The 20,981-nt window shown below is 44.4% G+C and overlaps 1 protein-coding gene across 1 annotated transcript in view; it reads left to right on the forward strand.

Moving 5' to 3' along the window:
- LOC126235490 (uncharacterized) overlaps nucleotides 1–20,981 on the forward strand; it is a 586,979-nt gene that overhangs the window by 499,014 nt on the left and 66,984 nt on the right. The window lies entirely within an intron of this gene.

Consider the following 20,981-nt stretch of genomic DNA (forward strand, 5'->3'; position numbering starts at 1 on the left):
CTTAAATAAGAAATATCAAAAAGCTGGGCAATGGCGGATGGTTCCAAATGAAGTGGTATACAGAGAACTGGAGCCCATCACTGATACTATACGAAAGAAAAGGATCTCTTTTTGTGGTCACGTTCTGAGGACACCAGAAACCAGATTATCAAGGAAAATTATTGAGAAACTCTGGAATTTGAAACAACAAGGAGGATGGCTTAAGGAAATAAGAGAGGATATGGAAGAACTGGAAATAACTCTGGATGATTTGCAGAACAAGAAATAAGATTTCAACCAAAAATTGACAAACGACATACAATGAAAAGGAACGACGAAAAGCATCGGAACGAATGAAGAGATACTGGGCCACTCGGAAGGGGAAAATACCAAAGAAGAGGACCAGAAATAATTGACTGAAGTGGTCCAATGAGGCCGTAAAAGCAGAAGAAGAAGAAGAAGAATTCTGCATGTGATATTCCCCTTTATTTAGATGTGCCTCAAGACGAAACTCTAACGTTGTTGAAATGGTAGTGCTACTAAAGGGCCATGCAGTAGCTGTTCGCGGTTTCTTTTTCAAAAATGCATACCTTCAGCTGCGGATTCCCATATTATAAAGTTTGCAATGGAATAAGACAATTTTGTTTTCATAAACGATATTTAAAATGGTGAAAATTTCATAGCATAATTTTTAGATGAATGAATTATTACATACACTTATTATTTTCTTTGCACTTCCTCTCATCTGGTCAGAGGTTAGAGGTCGCCCTGTGACTTAAGTAACAAAACATCCTCACGTCACGATCTTTCTATTTTGAAGTTCTCAGATTTCACTAGCTAACTGCTGTAGAACACCTCTGCTGGTCTGCGAAGAACTGTAGATTTTTTATTGCAAGAACAAGAACTGCTTGCTATTTCCATCGTAACACTGTTCGCTTGGTGTGTCTGCTTATTTGTATATAAGTGATGCCAGCCTGACGAGTGTTCCTACCTTCTCTCTCTCTCTCTCTCTCTCTCTCTCTCTCTCTCCCAAAACGCGCGCGCGCGTTTGTGTGTGTGTGTGTGTGTGTGTGTGTGTGTGTGTGTGTGTGTGTACGTATCTGATCCAGTGTGAGTGCATGCATGTGATTAGGTGTGCGTTTATTTGAACTGCAAAGATGTCAACATTAGATTAAGACATTGGAAGAGTGAGGTTATGGCATACGTGGAGGGGTTTCAGAAAGCTGGATGAAGATCGAATAGCTTTAAGGAAGTGGGTAAAGAGTTCCGCGTTTTCGACGATTAGGGTACTAGTTTAGTGGTTATTTGGAACCAACAGACTTGTGAACCATCGAGAATGTTTCACGTTTTGAATTTTAATCATGCGATGTACGAGTCGTTTGAAAGTGGCTTCATAACCAAAATGAGCGGCAGTGAAAGTAAAATAAAGGCTCATTTTAATTCATTTAGTGGCGGGCTGTTTGGCAGAATATTTAACGTTTAGAAAATTTTTGTTGACTGTGGACTCGACTGCAACTAAAACATTGTTTCGGAATGGTGGTGCAATTTTTTTACCGCATCACTGAAGTGCGGAAGTATGTCCAAGTTTTAGCACACTTCAGCTGCCGCATCGTACCTCAGAGAGGAAGACTGGACGTAAGTGCGGCGAAAAGAAGGGGAGAGGAAACGAAAAAAGACTGCTACAGAATAAGCGCTGAGCAGTGGCTTGTCGGCATTGGCGCTGGTGTGACGTTGTGTGCAAGCAGCAAAGACGGGCGCGGATTTTCGCTGGGGAGAATCGACGGCGTAAAAAAAATATATAAAAAGAAAGAACAGGCGGAGCGCTGCCCAATTCCACGCACTGCGGATGTGTCTCTACAATCACAAGGAAGGGGATCGGGCTAGGAGAAGTTCTTTCTGAAGCGCCGGCCTTTTTGTAGCCAACACGACGCAATACTGTTGACCGCGCTGTGTGAGAGCGATAGCCGGAAACTAATAACCGTTAGAATACACAGGGTGTTTGCTTTAACTTGAATAACCAAATATCTCGAAAATGATGTGTCTTACGAAGAAAATGTTCTAGGTAAAAAGTTAATATCTGCCTGTGCTATAACCACTCCTCCCGCATTGGTAGAGTCAACTTTGTGTTTTCAAATGGGAACCCCACCATTTTTATTGCATATTCTGATCCTGTGCCAAGAAATACGTATGGTTTACTCAAACCATTGTTCGCTATTAGTCGTAGATGGCGCTGTAACCGACAAATATTAAGTGCGCCTGTTTTTGCAATAAAGAGTTGACACATTTGATAGCATGAGTGTGTATGTAAGTGATGACAAGCTCTTCATTTTGTATTTTGCTGATGATCAAGTCATTTTCTCAGGGGATGAGGTTGACGTAAACTACCTGGTTAAGAAGTTGCACGGAGGATATCAGAAATGGAATGGTTCAAATGGCTCTGAGCGCTATGGGACATAACATCTGAGGTCATCAGTCCCCTAGAACTTAGAACTACTTTAACCTAACTAACCTAAGGACATCACACACATCCATGCCCGAGGCAGGATTTGAACCTGCGACCGTAGCGGTCGTGCGGTTCCAGACGGAAGCGCCTGGAACCACTCGGCCACACCGGCCGGCTCAGAAATGGAGTTTAACCATTAATTTACAGCAAACGAAATATTTGTCTACTGAAGAAGTGAGTCAACGCCTGACTTTAGAATTTTAGGTAATAAGCTTTTGTGGTCTCTTGCAAATATATGATTATTAATAAAGATGGGTCCAGTTAAGCTGAAGTTGAGAAACGCATTGGCCAAGGTAGACAAACAAGCGAACAATTAGATGGAGTATTATCGAGAGAGAGACACTAGATTGTGACCATTACAGCAATGTAAAACTTCTACTTCAACTCTGCTTTGGTTAGTTACCTGAATCGAGCTTATCACAGTATGCGGGACTGTCATGTTGTCGGAACGACTGGGTAAGATGTCCCTCTAATCCGGTCTCATCAGGAGACAGAAGTGGACAAAAACATAGAAGAAGGCCGGCCGAAGTGGCCGTGCGGTTAAAGGCGCTGCAGTCTGGAACCGCAAGACCGCTACGGTCGCACGTTAGAATCCTGCCTCGGGCATGGATGTTTGTGATGTCCTTAGGTTAGTTAGGTTTAACTAGTTCTAAGTTCTAGGGGACTAATGACCTCAGCAGTTGAGTCCCATAGTGCTCAGAGCCATTTGAACCATAGAAGAAGTAGTAGGTTAAGTGCAGAGGGGAAAACGTGCCACAGTAATTGTCAGCTTTCTAGTTTAATTTTGGTATTCGGAGAATGTGATAGTATTTCCAATCGATGTGTGGCACTTTATATTTGTACTCTGGACATTTCTCAAACAGTAGTCTTCAGCGGCCTATCTGTTACGCCACAGAGGTTCTGAGTACAAGCATTATGACCTTTTGTTATCGGTAGCGTTGTAGTTGCAGTAGCATTGCCGGCCGCGGTGGCCGAACGGTTCTAGCCGCTTCACTCCGGAACTGCGCGACTGCTACGGTCGCAGGTTCGCATCCTGCCTCGGGCATGGATGTGTGTGATGTCCTTAGGTTAGTTAGGTTTAAGTAGTTCTAAGTTCTAGGGGACTGATGACCTTAGAAGTTAAATCCCATAGTGCTCAGAGCCATTAGAACCATTTGCAGTAGCATTCTGTGAGAAGTAAGTGAGTGAGTCAGGTGTTGGTCACACTGCTGAGGGGTCCGGAAATAACTTGCAGAGCGCAGAGATAAAGACCCACAGGATGTTGAATTTTGGAAATACGATTGTTGAAGATTAATTTGAGAAGTGTGAAGATTTTAATATTGCCGCTGCTTTGCCTGTGTGCTTATAATTTCGCTGTCGAGTCGAAACATTATGACGAACTGCTTAATAGCTTGTTTGTCCGTCTTTGGCACGAAATGCATCACTGATTCTGATCAGTGATCCGACAGTTTGTTGGTAGGTTTGTGGAGATATGTGGCATTAGATGTCTACGCACAGGTTATGTAATTCGCGTTATAACGAGCCGTTGATTTGCGTGCGCGGTGATGGCGAAGATAGCGACCTGAATAGGTTCCATAGAATTTACATTAGCCGAATATGGTTGCCGCAACATTAACGTGAGTTCACCATAACGCTCCTCAAATCACTGCAGCACCGTTCTGGCTTCGAGACACAGACAGTTACACTGCTGAAAGGTGACATCGGCTTCGGTGAAGACATCAAGCTGTCAGAGTGTCGTCGATTACTACCACAGGTTCCATGAAACCGCAGGACAATGTCTCCCATACCACAATACTGCTTCCACCAGCCTGCATCCGTTGCACGCAGCACGTTTCGAGCCGCCGTTCACCTCGATGGCGTCGTTTGTGGAGACGACCATCGATGTAGTGTAGCAAAAAAGTGATACACACGAAGAGCCGACACGCTTCCATTGATCGACGGTCGAATCCCGGTGGTTCCGTGCCCACTGCAGTCGTAACTGTCGATGACGTTGGGTCAACGTATGAACATGTAGGAGTGGTTTGCTGTGGAGCTCCATACTCAACGATGTACGACGAACAGTGTGCTCCGAAACACTCGTGCGTCCACCAGCAGAGATGCCACAGTCTGTCCTTTACAGAGCAGACAATCCAACGAACCTCGTGTTCTGTGAAGAGTCGTGGACATCCAACCATTTAGCACCTAGTGGTAATTTCACTGTCCTCTTTCCGTAGTTGCTCACGACAGTAGCACGTGGACATTCGACAACTTTCGTCGCATTCGAGAACGGCGTTCAACGTCGCAGTGGGCAGAGGAAATAATGTTTTGGCTGAGCAGTGTGTGATGCTTCCCCCATGAACCATGGACCTTGCCGTTGGTGGGGAGGCTTGCGTGCCTCAGCGATACAGATGGCCGTACCGTAGGTGCAACCACAACGAAGGGGTATCTGTTGAGAGGCCAGACAAACGTGTGGTTCCTGAATAGGGGCAGCAGCCTTTTCAGTAGTTGCAAGGACAACAGTCTGGATGATTGACTGATCTGGCCTTGTAACATTAACCAAAACGGCCTTGCTGTGCTGGTACTGCGAACGGCTGAAAGCAATGGGAAACTACAGCCGTAATTTTTCCCGAGGGCATGCAGCTTTACTGTATGGTTAAATGATGATGGCGTCCTCTTGGGTAAAATATTCCGGAGGTAAAATAGTCCCCCATTCGGATCTCCGGGCGGGGACTACTCAAGAGGACGTCGTTATCAGGAGAAAGAAAACTGGCATTCTACGGATCGGAGCGTGGGATGTCAGATCCCTTAATCGGGCAGGTAGGTTAGAAAATTTAAAAAGGGAAATGGATAGGTTAAAGTTAGATATAGTGGGAATTAGTGAAGTTCAGTGGCAGGAGGAACAAGACTTTTGGTCAGGTGATTACAGGGTTATAAATACAAAATCAAATAGGGGTAATGCAGCAGTAGGTTTAATAATGAATAAAAAATAGGAATGCGGGTTAGCTACTACAAACAGCATAGTGAACGCATTATTGTGGCCAAGATAGACACAAAGCCCATGCCTACTACAGTAGCACAAGTTTATATGCCAACTAGCTCTGCAAATGATGAAGAAATTGATGAAATGTATGACGAGATAAAAGAAATTATTCAGGTAGTGAAGGGAGACGAAAATTTAATAGTCATGGGTGACTGGAATTCGTCAGTAGGAAAAGGGAGAGAAGGAAACATAGTAGGTGAATATGGATTGGGGGGAAGAAATGAAAGAGGAAGCCACATTGTAGAATTTTGCACAGAGCAGAACTTAATCATAGCTAACACTTGGTTCAAGAATCATAAAAGAAGGTTGTATACCTGGAAGAATCCTGGAGATACTAAAAGGTATCAGATAGATTATATAATGGTAAGACAGAGATTTAGGAACCAGGTTTTAAATTGTAAGACATTTCCAGGGGCAGATGTGGATTCTGACCACAATCTATTGGTTATAAACTGCAGATTGAAACTGAAGAAACTGCAAAAAGGTGGGAATTTAAGGAGATGGGACCTGGATAAACTGAAAGAACCAGAGGTTGTAAAGAGTTTCAGGGAGAGCATAAGGGAACAATTGACAGGAATGGGGGAAAGAAATACAGTAGAAGAAGAATGGGTAGCTCTGAGGGATGAAGTAGTGAAGGCAGCAGAGGATCAAGTAGGTAAAAAGACGAGGGCTAATAGAAATTCTTGGGTAACAGAAGAAATATTGAATTTAATTGATGAAAGGAGAAAATATAAAAATGCAGTAAATGAAGCAGGCAAAAAGGAATACAAACGTCTCAAAAATGAGATCGACAGGAAGTGCAAAATGGCTAAGCAGGGATGGCTAGAGGACAAATGTAAGGATGTAGAGGCTTGTCTCACTAGGGGTAAGATAGATACTGCCTACAGGAAAATTAAAGAGACCTTTGGAGAGAAGAGAACCACTTGTAAGAATATCAAGAGCTCAGATGGCAACCCAGTTCTAAGCAAAGAAGGGAAGGCAGAAAGGTGGAAGGAGTATATAGAGGGTTTATACAAGGGCGATGTACTTGAGGACAATATTATGGAAATGGAAGAGGATGTAGATGAAGATGAAATGGGAGATAAGATACTGCGTGAAGAGTTTGACAGAGCACTGAAAGACCTGAGTCGAAACAAGGCCCCGGGAGTAGACAACATTCCATTAGAACTAGTGATGGCCTTGGGAGAGCCAGTCATGACAAAACTCTACCATCTGGTGAGCAAGATGTATGAGACAGGCGAAATACCCACAGACTTCAAGAAGAATATAATAATTCCAATACCAAAGAAAGCAGGTGTTGACAGATGTGAAAATTACCGAACTGTCAGTTTAATAAGTCACAGCTGCAAAATACTAACGCGAATTCTTTACAGACGAATGGAAAAACTGGTAGAAGCCGACCTCGGGGAAGATCAGTTTGGATTCCGTAGAAATGTTGAAACACGTGAGGCAATACTAACCTTACGACTAATCTTAGAAGAAAGATTAAGAAAAGGCAAACTGGAATACTCTCTTTCAAATTCTGAATGTGGCAGGGGTAAAATACAAGGAGCGAAAGGCTATTTACAATTTGTACAGAAACCAGATGGCAGTTATAAGAGTCGAGGGGCATGAAAGGGAAGCAGTGGTTGGGAAAGGAGTGAGACAGGGTTGTAGCCTCTCCCCGATGTTATTCAATCTGTATATTGAGCAAGCAGTAAAGGAAACAAAAGAAAAATTCGGAGTAGGTATTAAAATTCAAGGAGAAGAAGTAAAAACTTTGAGGTTCGCCGATGACATTGTAATTCTGTCAGAGACAGCAAAGGACTTGGAAGAGCTGTTGAACGGAATGGAGAGTGTCTTGAAAGGAGGATATAAGATGAACATCAACAAAAGCAAAACGAGGATAATGGAATGTAGTCAAATTAAATCGGGTGATGCTGAGGGGATTAGATTAGGAAATGAGACACTTAAAGTAGTAAAGGAGTTTTGCTATTTAGGGAGCAAAATAACTGATGATGGTCGAAGTAGAGAGGATATAAAATGTAGACTGGCAATAGCAAGGAAATCGTTTCTGAAGGAGAGAAATTTGTTAACATCGAGTATAGATTTAAGTGTCAGGAAGTCGTTTGTGAAAATATTTGTATGGAGTGTAGCCATGTATGGAAGTGAAACATGGACGATAACCAGTTTGGACAAGAAGAGAATAGAAGCTTTCGAAATGTGGTGCTACAGAAGAATGCTGAAGATAAGGTGGGTAGATCACGTAACTAATGAGGAGGTATTGAATAGGATTGGGGAGAAGAGAAGTTTGTGGCACAACTTGACTAGAAGAAGGGCTCGGTTGGTAGGAGATGTTTTGAGGCATCAAGGGATCACAAATTTAGCATTGGAGGGCAGCGTGGAGGGTAAAAATCGTAGAGGGAGACCAAGAGATCAATACACTAAGCAGATTCAGAAGGATGTAGGTTGCAGTAGGTACTGGGAGATGAAGAAGCTTGCACAGGATAGAGTAGCATGGAGAGCTGCATCAAACCAGTCTCAGGACTGAAGACCACAACAACAACAACAACAGTGTGTGATGTGTGCACAAACTGAAAGTTTTAGTGGAATTTTTCTTTATTGGTTTAGGTTAGTTAGTTTCATCGTCCAGTAAAGTTGTATCAGTCCAAATGGCTTGCACTCAGACGTTGTACATTTACCACTCCTTGATACTGATTAATATCAAGGCAGAGTAATATTTGTGAAATAAAGCGGTGATTTTTCTAAAGATGACTGTAGTTGTTAAGGTATCAGATTTTCGATAAAGTTTTTGAATGCTAACCTATTTTACTATCTATTCTATCGCTTGCGACTTGTCCTGCAGTTACGCGGGGTCAGCCATCGTTAATCAGATTTGGCATGTTAATGTTTAAGGGGTGGCCGGATGCCCTTCCTGCCGCCACCCCGTACCCCTGGGACGGAATTAGTGTACCCCAACTGTCTGCGTCTAGTGTAATTTCTATATAACGTTGATTTTAGACAACAGAGTTATTCGGCTGCCTCCATGACTTCACTACCGACATGACAGATTCAAGACCTTTGTTTTCGCATTGTATGTCTGCTCTGCTGTTTCCCTCAAATAAGCGTATTATAATAAGTGAATTAGTTAATGAACAATTGTCATTGTTGCCCTTAAATAACAGCACGTTATTTTTTGTTTCCTATTGCTGGCGATGCTTTCAATTCTCTATAAATATTTTTATTTTTTTAATAATGCACATTCTTATTATACAGGGTGATTCAAAAAGAATACCACAACTTTAAAAATGTGTATTTAATGAAAGAAACATAATATAACCTTCTGTTATACATCATTACAAAGAGTATTTAAAAAGGTTTTTTTTTCACTCAAAAACAAGTTCAGAGATGTTCAATATGGCCCCCTCCAGACACTCGAGCAATATCAACCCGATACTCCAACTCGTTCCACACTCTCTGTAGCATATCAGGCGTAACAGTTTGGATAGCTGCTGTTATTTCTCGTTTCAAATCATCAATGGTGGCTGGGAGAGGTGGCCGAAACACCATATCCTTAACATACCCCCATAAGAAAAAATCGCAGGGGGTAAGATCAGGGCTTCTTGGAGGCCAGTGATGAAGTGCTCTGTCACGGGCTGCCTGGCGGCCGATCCATCGCCTCGGGTAGTTGACGCTCAGGTAGTTACGGACAGATAAGTGCCAATGTGGTGGCGCTCCATCCTGCTGAAATATGAATTGTTGTGCTTCTTGTTCGAGCTGAGGGAACAGCCAATTCTCTAACATCTCCAGATACTGTAGACCAGTTACAGTAGCACCTTCAAAGAAAAAGGGACCAAAAACTTTATTGGCTGAAATGGCACAGAAAACGTTCACCTTAGGCGAGTCACGTCCATACTGAGTTGTTTCCCGCGGATTCTCAGTGCCCCATATACAGACATTGTGACGGTTGACTTTCCCGTTAGTGTGGAAAGTTGCTTCATCACTAAACACAATCTTTGAAACGAAAGATTCATCTGTTTCCATTTCAGCAAGGATAAAATCACAGAAATCGATTCTTTTTATCTTATCAGCTGCAGACAGTGCTTGGGCCAATTTCAGACGATAGGGTTTCATAACTAACCTTTTTCGTAGGACTCTCCATACAGTTGATTGTGGAATTTGCAGCTCTCTGCTAGCTCTGCGAGTCGATTTTCCTGGGCTGCGAACAAATGCTTGCTGGATGCGTGCTACATTTTCATAACTCGTTCTCGGCCGTCCAGAACTTTTCCCTTTGCACAAACACCCATCCTCTGTAAACTGTCTATACCAACGTTTAATACACCACCTATCAGGAGGTTTAACACCATACTTCGTTCGAAATGCACGCTGAACAACTGTTGTCGATTCACTTCTGCCGTACTCAATAACACAAAAAGCTTTCTGTTGAGCGGTCGCCATCTTAGCATCAACTGATGCTGACGCCTAGTCAACAGCGCCTCAAGCGAATAAATGTACAACTAAATGAAACTTTATAGCTCCCTTAATTCGCCGATAGATAGTGCTTAGCTCTGCCTTTTGTCGTTGCAGAGTTTTAAATTCCTAAAGTTGTGGTATTCTTTTTGAATCACCCTGTATTACTATCCAGGAAAACTTAAATTTCTTATAATTAATGAATTTCATCACAGTGTAACATGTGTTGGACTGTGACGATAACAACTTTGATGTAGCTTCCAGTTCGCGGAACTGGAGGCTGTTTAGGGGAGGACCTTACACTACGGATAGGCGTGGAAGGGGCTGAATGGGTGGGACTTGTTCCGGGTGAAATCCTAGCGCTAAGGGCACGTGGAGTGGTTACTGCTCATTCCAATCGTCGTCCCCTCAGATACTGCCACGAGCCACAACCGGTCGGCCTCGTCCTTGACTGCTGGTGGAGGCTCTCCGTTGGCTCAGCTTCACTATAGCAACTATCTTTTATCTTGGCGGCTCGCGCATGCCCGCCCAGACGCGGGAGATTGCTGCGTTGCCAGTTGTTCGCGCCAAGAGAAGCAGCGCCATAGTATAGTTCGCAAACTTACGTTTAGCGGGGAGCGCGCAGTTTATGAAGTAAAGCCACCACGGCCGCATTAACCCTTTCGCTGCTACAGAGACGTGCTCCCCGCATTCCGCGATGTGCCCGATTTTGTCATCATTGCACTGGTCGCCTGTGCAGACACATGGTGTTTCGACTGCTTTGACACAAATTATCATTCGATTTCACAAAAACTATTTGCCCCAAAAATTTGATTTTTACACATCTTCTTGACTGATACCTTCCCCCCGTAAATGACTTAATTTTGTTTCGATGTTCAACGCAGTTATTGTGCAGCATTAGATGTAGTAAACCATTGCACGAAATTTTCAGAGTTTGCAGAGGTAAAAGTCCACAGCGTATACTTTCCGTATGGTCGATTTTAGTTGCCACTAGAAATTTCAAAACATTACATTCAAACGAATAAAATTCATTAAGTAAGACACTTCGATATTGTATTTAAATAAAGAAAATACTGAGCACCAATGAAGGTTTGAACTCACAACCTTTTGTTTATCAGTCATTCACGTTATCCATTACGCTAACGCGTCTCGTCATTCAGTACATCTCCCGGAGGACTTTAAACTACCACGCAAAATACCGACAAACACACTTGGTATGATTATGAATTACTCACGTTTCGTCGAAGTACAATAGGAAATAAACAATTACCGCTGTTCTTTATTGCGAAAAAGTGGTTAGTGAGAATGATACAAACACCTTTCCTTGCTATCGCCTGAATTAGGAGGCCTATTGCTTGTTTGGTTTAATTAATTGATAGAATATGAAACAATTGGTATAAATAATGCTTTTTCCAAACTTTCTATAAAAGAAAGTCTGCTATCAAGACATTGCTTTTCTTCAATTTATTTATGACAGAACGTTTCTAAAACTGAAGACACTCGTCCGTGCTCTGCACTGCAGTTGAGCTCCGGCAACGTCGTTCTCTGTTCATTGGCTGACTGTGTTTTGTGACGTCAGATGCGCAGAACGAACCTAAACTCGGCTGCCGTCATAAATGACGCGCACTTTACCCGCCGATGAGTCCCCATTTGTCCTTCAAGAAGGCAGTGAGGTATTCCATAATTTTTCCGTACTGTTTTAGCAGCACACAGTTGGCTTTCGCAGCATTCACTGTGAAGATGGCCTCGTGTGATGCCCTCAGTGCTGCCATATCAGTTGCAAGCACCTCTCTCTCATTCTGTATGGTGATGCTGAGCGACGTGATTGTCATCTTGTTCTACTGGGATGCGCTTCTCATTCCTTCCTTGCTGCACCTTCTCGGCGGCTGACTGCAGTGCCCGCCTTTTCGCTTGCGGCAGCTAACCCATCCCTCCCCTCCAACCTTCGACTCACCGCTTCCCCCTCCCTTTCCCCGCACACTGATAACTGCCACTGGCCGTATATTCCGGAGATTCGCAGTCGGCGGAAGCTGATGTAGTCTGTTCGACTTTTGGTTGTGCTGTCTTGGGCGCCCCGTCTGCTGGCGTCTTCTCCTTCGACGGCCTTTCTTTTTCGTGGTGGTCTTCTCGTGTGCGGTTCGTCTAAAGCCAGAGAAGACCGGGCAGCCCCACAAGAAATACGGGCCCCGCAGCGAACATCAAACTGGCCGGCTTGTCCACCACACGTCGTGAACTCTCGGCTCCGTGCAGGGCCCACGGGAAATCAGTATGTAATTAAAAGGTACCCACAAGAGGTCTTAATTTTTTCGTGTGCTATCGAAATCTTTGAACCGTGATTTATTTTCAAAGAATATTCTTAAGCATTTATTTTATTTACTAGCGATTTATCAAGAACATTAACACATTTAATCACACTATGTAAGCATGGAAGTAGTTGCCAGGGAGTAACTGATGAAATCATAACCAAATTCCTTTTAACAAATGGGAATTTTATGCACTTTAATAGTGCCTAAAAGCATTTTTTAAAGAAACAGATTTAAAATTGAAATAAGAAAGCACCCTCTAAATATCAAAGTTACAATTTGTACAGAGGGAGAAAGAAACAAGTTTTGACTGTATGAGCTTTCGGGCAGAGAACCTTGCCGCTCCCTTTTGACACGGCCGTAGTTACGACCGCTCACAACACCCTGTGAAAGACTACACTGGTGCAAATCTGCAACACACCAGATTACTTTAAACTAAGAGTTTTAACAATTTACACAAGCACACAAACTATGCACCCCCCTGTAGGAGGGATGGAAATGGTACAAAACACTAACAATTAAAATATTAACCTTGCCACCGATGCTGCAACTTGATCTTAACTTCTAAGAAAAGTCTTATGGTGAAAGGGTGGCAACATAAATATACTAAAATGATCATTTAAATAAAAGCCCATGAAATATAAAATTCTACAAGGGTGGCCAAACAATAGTTAAGATGCTCTACAGTACACAGATACCACCTCTCAAGATCATAGGCAATAATATCAAAGCTTGCAAAGATCAAAACATATTTCAGGTATTAGGCCGTTACATTCTCCAAGCAATAAATTCGTTAACAAACCAAATCCGACAAACATGACAGAGGCAGCTACTACCGTACGGTAGATTGATAGAGAGATTACCGAACAACCCGAACCGCAGGTTGCTCTAACCCGCCCCTACTCCACAAGGGAAAAACGGACCACCCAATTTATAAACAACCATCTTCCCGCGGGTGGGCAAACGGAGAAGAATGGTGGGACGACCCCAAAGCATAACGGCTGGTGACCTCATCAAGAAAACAAGTAGAATTTAACAAGAGTAAATCAAACAACATATCACCAATCACTTAACTTCTAATAAACTGCGATTTCTCGAGAAGAGAAAGCACCCCCAAATCGCTCACCCGAACCGTCCGCTGCCAGTCGCTTCAACGGACGCAGGAAGACGCGCCGATCTCCCGTCTCACGGCGTTGCAGTTCGCACCGGCCAGACTGATGTCGTGGGTTGACTCCTGTTGCTCTCGTGTCGACCGCGAAGTCACTACCCCTCGCTATACGCCGCGGCCCGCTGAACTCACGTGGCGACCTCACATGCGCCGACGCTCAAGACGGACAAGTCATCTTGTGTCTCAGTGCGCCACCGACCAACCGATCGATCCAACCGCCAATGACCATTGCCTGAGCAAACTCGAGCAGACTGGCGGCCTAACGCGCAGACTCAGATGCAGGATCTAAGCCCCGGCCGGGCGACCACTCGTGGCGGAGTGGAAAGACTCATTTTGCCGGCTTTGAAGGTTGATCCGAACGACAGACATACTAGCACTCCGAACGACAGACAGACGCTAACTGCCTAACAAATTCGGACGAGCGACTGACCCAGACTGAACGCCTGGCGAGCTCATAGTTGCCCTTAAATGCACGTGAGCAGGCTACCTTTCCCCTTTCCCACCAGAGGGAGACACAATAGCTGCGATTGCCACAGCGGCGCCACCGCCAGGAACGGAGGGCGACTGCTTCACACTACGCGCTGCGGCGCGCTCTTCAAAACAGCAATTTTTACCACGGCTCAATCGTGCATGCATTTAAGCGCACAGTCAAGAACTATTAAACTCATCTGAAATAGTTACTCGTACGCCGCCTGAGACGGCTTCTGGCACTCGTGAAGACCTGTAGTATCACATGCTGTGACATACGCTCCAGGACCTATCTTTCTCTTGGGTCTCGGCCCACCGAAGAGAGCGCATGTCGGAGTCTCTTCTTTTCTTGTGTCTCGTGCACGCTCTAGCACTAGACGCAACTTAGGGCCCTGCGGCAAAATTTACCCACATGACCCTCTTTATGGCATCTGAAGCACTGGGGCTCAGGGTACAGCCTGGAGTCTGAGCTTCGATCGAGAACCTAAGAGCTTCCACAGCACGAAGGTGGCGCACGGCTGCGACAAACAGCGAGGGCGTCTTATAGCTAGACTGCAGCATCCCCGAAACCAACAAGTAGCAGCCCTGCTTTGACTGCCGCTTCCTCAGATCCAAGGCAGCCCATGGTGGAGGAGCGAGTTGTACATGTACATCTACATTTACATAAGTATTCCGCAGTCCGCCGCATGGTGCATGGGAGAGCGTACCCTGAACCAATAATAGTCATTTCCTTTCCTATTCCACTCGCAAATAAAGAGAGGGGAAAACGATTGTTTGTATGCCTACGTACAAACCCTCTCATCATATCGTATCTCGAAAAGAAAGTCGGGTTTCCTCCAAGGATCTCAGTTTGAGTTCCAGAAGCATCACCGCAACACCAGCGTTTGTTCGAACCTACTAGTAACAAATCTAGCAGCCCGCCGCGGAACTGCTTCGACGTCTTCTCTCAATCCAACCTGGTACGGATGCCAAACAATCGAGCAGTACTCAAGAATGGATCGCACTAGTGTCCTAAATGCTGTATCCTTTACTCATGAACCACATTTCACTAAAATTCTTCCAATAAACCGATGCTGACCTTTCGCCATCCGTACTGGAATCGTTACATGCTCGTTCCATTTCTTATCGCTTTGAAACAATACGTCTAGATATTTAATCGACGTGAGTGTGTGAAACGGCACACTAATAATGCTGTACTCGAACATTACAGCATTGTTTTTCGTGCTCGTGTGCATCAACATACATTTCTCTACATTTAGAGCAATCTGCCAATTGTCACGCAAACTGGAGACTTTGTCTGAGTCATCTTTGTATCAGCCTACTGCCACTCCACGAGACACCTTCCAGTACACCACAGCGTCATCAGGACACAGTTGCAGACTGCTGCTTACCCTGTCCTCCAGGCCACCTCCGTAAATAGAAGACATCAGCGGTGCTGTCGCACATCCCTGGAGCACTCCTCACGATAGCCTTGTCTCTGATGACACTGGTCATCGAGGACAACGTACTTGGTTCTATTACTTTAGAAGTTTTCGAGCCACTCACAAAAATGGTTCAAATGGTTCTGAGCACTATGGGACTTAACATCTGTGGTCATCAGTCCCCTAGAACTTAGAACTATTTAAACCTCTAACCTAAGGACATCACACACATCCATGCCCGAGGCAGGATTCGAACCAGACTGTAGCGCCTAGAACCGCTCGGTCACCCACACCGGAGTCTGTGCGATGGGCAAAGTCTTTGATCACAATATCAATTCTTTAGACGATGACCTATGCCATTATGACGATTCCATTACGGCCTATCACTATAGGACATGCTGTAGAAAAGATCTGAGGATGGTCATTACTGAGTGAAACCGGTCATCGTCAAAAGAATTGATTTTGTGATCAAAGACTGGAATAAAAGAACATTTGACAGTATTGGATCACTGTTCACGTACGCGACTATGTCGCAGCTGGTGAATAGTGCGTTGGGTGCTCTTGTCGAAATGTTGTGCTGGCGTCTTCTTCTTCTTATCGGACGTCTCCACCATGTGGGTGACCACAGCGCTCTTGAGTGCCCTGTAGTCGGCCATGATCGAAGCTTGCAGTTCGATCGTGTCATCAGAGTCAACACGCTCGATGGCTGCTTCGTGCTTGCAGCATCTAGCTATGTCATCGTACACCAATGAATTGGATGTACAGAGGAGGGACATTGATAAACTCGCTGAGTTGCACGACCGAAGCCCCTTCACTGGGTTAGCTTTCTTATGTGTGCCAAGTCTGCGGCGCGAAAACACAACAAATATGCTCACGTCGTGAGAACGACATAACTACAATTTTGCTTTCCGCTGAACGCCACAGCACAAGCACACCTTCTCAGTTCTCCGCCAGTTCAAGCACCGGGGCGCGTAACACCAAAGATGTGCTCGCTTCGCCTGCCCGTTATTGTCATTGGAGACGCGGATTTTGAAGGTATTGCTACCGTTTGACACTCAGGAAAGATTAAAACGGAAGGCATACGCCACCAGCTCAAAGTTTTCGATCATCTATCAGAATTACGGATTCGTAGTGAAAAGAAGGATTTCGTTTGGAATAATCTATCATACCGCCGTTCCTACAATAAAACACGTATGAACGTGTAAAGATTAACTTCAAAATGGTTCAAATGGCTCTGAGCACTATGGGACTTAACATCTGAGGTCATCAGTCCCCTACACTTAGAACTACTTAAACCTAACTAACTTAAGGACAGCACACATATCCATGCCCGAGGCAGGATTCGAACCTGCGGCCGTAGCAGCAGCGAGGTTCCGGACTGAAGCGCCTAGAACCGCTCGGCCACAGCGGCCGGCTAAAGTGCCTCTGTTACTTATCTCTGTGGTTGTTCGCAGTGGCTGGGGATGATGAATATCCACAACACTGACGTGCCTTTAGCTAAGACGGTTCCATTCGAATAGGTCTCATTTCAACAATCAGTTCACGTTACTTTACGATATATTGTATGTATCTTGCAGCGTGTTTGTATACCTGATCAAGTTCATACCGTACTACCTCCTAATGGGAAGGAAGCGGGTGACTGGAATTGAAAAACGAGTTGCAGTTGTAGCCCTGTGTCAGAAAGGCCATTTTAGTAGAACAATAGCAGGGAAACTTCGCCTAGCCCAATCCATAGTGGTGTATACACTGCAGCTGATCAAACAAATTTGTGCCACAGCAAGTGTCTCACTATCTGGAAGACCCCGAGCAATGTCACAAAGGGACCATCAGTTCAACTGTTACAAACTGAACGTCGGAGGACTTGTACAGCACCTGAAATTTGCGAGGAAGTAAATAGAATGAGAGTACCCGCAGGTTTAAAGGGGTGCATAGCGGTCAAGAAACCTATATTATGCAAATAAAGTAAGGTGAAAAGACTGCGGTGGCCACAGAAATATAAAAACTGGAGCGTGCAGCAATGGTCAAGGCGTTATTCACGGACGAATCTAAGTCGGAAGTATTTGGAAGCCATAGTCGAATGTTTGTTCATCGACTTCGTCGAGAATATACGAAGTGTCAGTGTGTGCCGCCAATGGTGAACCATGATGAATGATACGTCATGGTTTGGGGATCTTTCTGTGGGTGATAAAGTTGGTGGAGGAGGAGGAGGAGGAGGAGGAAGAGGAAGAGATTAGCGTTTAAGGCCCCGATGACAAGGCGTCATTAGAGACGGCGAACAAGATCGGATCAGTGGATGACAGAGAAGGAAAACGGCCGTGCCCTTTCAAAGGAATCATCCCAGCATTGACTTAGGGAAGTTTGTTCTGCAGCAGGGTAATGATCCCATGCTTATACACTGAACGAGAAATGTCAGGAACTGAAGAATATGGTTTAGCCAATTTCGTCTCCTGACTTAAACCACATTGGACTCTTACGGGATGAGCTTGACAGGGAGATCAGAAAATTTCTGTCACCTAATGCTGAAGAACAATGGAATAAACCACAGATGTATTGGACTGCAATATCTACGAGAACACTACAAAATCTTATCTCCAGAATTCCAAGAGTTTGTGCAGCTGTTCCGAGGACAAAGGGTGGACACTTTGAAGAGGCTAAAATCTAAACCAGAGATCGGCAACAGGAAGGTCGAACCTCGGACAGCCAAATATTCTTAAATACAGTCCGACGTCCAACTAAGTATCCCGGCGCCTCGTTCGCACTAGGCTAGTAATTTACACTGAAAGAAGTAGTGGACAGCTTGATGCATTTGATTAATTTTATGAGATCTCATTCTTCTCTTAAACACCGAAAGTTCAAGAAGTTTCTTTCAGATTGTGATGTAGTGTATTCTGATTTATTGCAGTACAACAATGTTGGTAGGTTAAGTGAAGGTCAAGTTGTTGAACGTTTCTGGCTAATAAAGGAAGAAGTAACCTCCTTCTTGAAAATCTTGGATACGCAGGGAGCAAAGAAGCACTTGGAGTTCATGACAAACGAGCGCAACATGCTATCTGTGGCTCTTCTGAAGGATATTCTGAAATATTTAAATGCGCTCGATATAGAGTTACAAGGGAATGGGAAATTAATATGTGATCTAATACAAAGCGTGTCTGCTTTCCGTCGTAAGCTGGATATTTTTGAAAAAGATATTGCAAGGCAGGAATTTATTCATTTCCCAACAATTCTTGAGTATAAAAAAGAGCTCTGAAGAAGACATTGCAGTGTTTGTAAGATTTCTGTCCTACGTAAGGGACGGATTTGCTACAAGACTTCAAAACTTTGCAGAAATTGGAAAGCTGTCTCAATTCATAAAATTTCGACTAATGACCACAGCAGTTGAGTCCCATAGTGCTCAGAGCCATCATAAAATTTCCTTATGAAGTTGACGCATCGGCAGAATGGACTGATGTGGCTGCTACGTTGTTCAGCGTTTCAAAGTCTTCACTTCAAGTGGAGATAATCGACTTGCAAGAAGATATTTCTTTGCATATCTATAAAACTGTATCCACTGAAGAATTTTGGGGTAAACATGTTTCAGAAAAATATGAAAATTGTAAGGAAGCGGCTATCAACCTGGCCATTGTTTGGTTCGTCATATATATGCGAATCGTCGTTCTCGAAAATGAATTTTTCGAAGAACACATATCTGTTAAGTTTGACGGACGCCCACCTCGAAGACATACTTTGCATTTGCTGTACCCCTCGTACACCGAACTTTAAAAAACTGGCTCAAGACCGTCGATGTAATTTCTCACATTGAATATATTACAATATTAACTGAGAACTACTTGTTTTACTTGGTTTACCCTTTTTTAGAAACTAACTCGACTTGAAAACAAAATACAAAACAGTACCTTTTAATTATTAGTTTTTCTGGACGTCCATAACAAATTTTACACCGAATCCGTACCCTACTGAAAACTACTTGCCGACCCCTGATCTAAACCATATTTCGTTGTACATGATGACTTTTTTTGTTGGTTTGTTTAGTTTGTACGATGTGTTTGCACACTGAAATAAAGTAGGTAGTGTTTATTATGGGTGTACATAAGAGAATATACCTATTCACCACTGTAATGGAAAAAAACGAACAAAACCTCTTGAGACGGTATGGGCTGTGTGCCGATTGGGTAAGAAAAATACCCTAAGAAGATGATCCAATGAATCCCAGCAAACAGAAGAAGACGACACCCACAAACAAAATGGGAAGAGAAAATTAGAAGAGCTGTGTCAGAGAGGATTTTGCAGCCGACAGATTAGAAAAATGAGATTCTGTAAGCTAGAATGCGACAGAGAATATCATTTTTATTAAATGTCAATAAAAATTAATGTTTCACGATCAGCAGTTTGAGAGTTCTTTCGACGGACCTACAGCACTGGACCATGGCTTAGGACTGAGGCATCCTTTGGTAACTTCGTAAAGTGCGCCAGTGCCTCCTACCTGACGATGCTCTCAAATCCAACAGCGATTGCGCAGACGATGTAGGTACGCTTATAGAAATGGGGCTGGGAGGGTGGCTTTATAGCCTGGCGTTCCTCAAGCCCGGCCGTAATCGGACGCTAGCGAGAGGGAACGATCCGTCGATTCTGGCTCATTAGGCCCTAAGTGCCCGGAGTGTTGGGCGGAGGCGGTCGTGCCCTGCTTGTCGAACGGCGGCAGAACAATTGCATCGGGCGCAGCAGCAGCCCCGGAGCTCCTATAAGCTCCGCTCCTCGGGTCGGCGTGGGCCGCCAGTTTAATAACGCCCGCTGCTCGGCCCTACCGAACCAACACCACCGCCCTACCCCACCCCCCTGACACTACCCACACTGCCCCACTATACTGCTGAGGCTCTATCAACAAAGAGCCAGCCAGCTCCTGCGGAAATGCTCCGGGCTCAGCTTGCGAGGAGCAGAGCCAGCTATAGTTCAATTCTTTTATCTTGGCGGCTCGCGCATGCCCGCCCAGACGCTGGAGATTGCTGCGTTGCCAGTTGCACACGACGCACGCGCCAATAGAAGCAGCGCCATAATATAGCATAGTTCGCAAGCTTACGTGTAGGGGGGAGCGCGCAGTTCATGAAATAAAGCCACCACGGTCGCATTAACCCTTTCGGTGCTACAAAGGCGTGCTCCCTGCATTCCGCGCTGTGGGCGATTTTGTCACTGCACTGCTCGCTTGTGCAGACACATTGTGTTCCGACCGCTTTGACACTCTTTATCATTCGATTCCACAAAAACTATTTGGCTCAAAAATTAGATTTTTACCTATCTTCTTGACTGATACCTTCCCCCCATAAATGACTTAATTTTGTTTCGATGTTCAACGCAGTTATTATGCAGCATTAAATATAGTAAACCTCTGCACGAAATTTTGAAGAGTTTGCAGAGGTAAAAGTCCATAGAGTATACTTTCCGTATGGTCGATTTTAGTTGCCACAATGGTTCAAATGGTTCAAATGGCTCTGAGCACTATGGGACTCAACATCTTAGGTCATAAGTCCCCTAGAACTTAGAACTACTTAAACCTAACTAACCTAAGGACATCACACACACCCATGCCCGAGGCAGGATTCGAACCTGCGACCGTAGCAGTCCCGCGGTTCCGGACTGCAGCGCCAGAGTTGCCACAATGTTGAGAATGAAATGTGGA

Source organism: Schistocerca nitens, chromosome 2 (genome assembly GCF_023898315.1).
Source record: "Schistocerca nitens isolate TAMUIC-IGC-003100 chromosome 2, iqSchNite1.1, whole genome shotgun sequence".
NCBI classification, from domain to species: domain Eukaryota; kingdom Metazoa; phylum Arthropoda; class Insecta; order Orthoptera; family Acrididae; genus Schistocerca; species Schistocerca nitens.